A 360-nucleotide genomic window follows, 5' to 3' on the forward strand; every position below is an offset into this window, starting at 1 on the left:
CATTCTTCCAGCTCTCTGTTTTCCTCTGTTGAAATCGACCAGCTGTGAAGGTGGGGGCGGGGCTTTTATACGCAAGTAGTGAAAACACTTCCACGTCGTCAGGGGCGCCGTAAGGGGGTGAAAGGTTAGGACGATTCTAAGGGCCCGTGACTGACAGGGGCCCAAACTATTTTAGAACATAAAGAAAAAAATGTTTAAGTAACCAATGTGATATCTTTTCATGGGGCCCAAAATCCCTGGAGGCGCCCCTGCGCGTAGTCTGCCCTCGTGTATCCTCCCTCACCCCTCCTCCCTCACCCCTCCTCCGTGTGCATTTCAGCTATTGGGACGTCCTTCAAAATGGTGTGTCTTGATCGATTT

This window comes from Notothenia coriiceps, unplaced genomic scaffold (genome assembly GCF_000735185.1).
Source record: "Notothenia coriiceps isolate Sejong01 unplaced genomic scaffold, NC01 NC01_scaffold00037246, whole genome shotgun sequence".
NCBI lineage: Eukaryota > Metazoa > Chordata > Actinopteri > Perciformes > Nototheniidae > Notothenia > Notothenia coriiceps.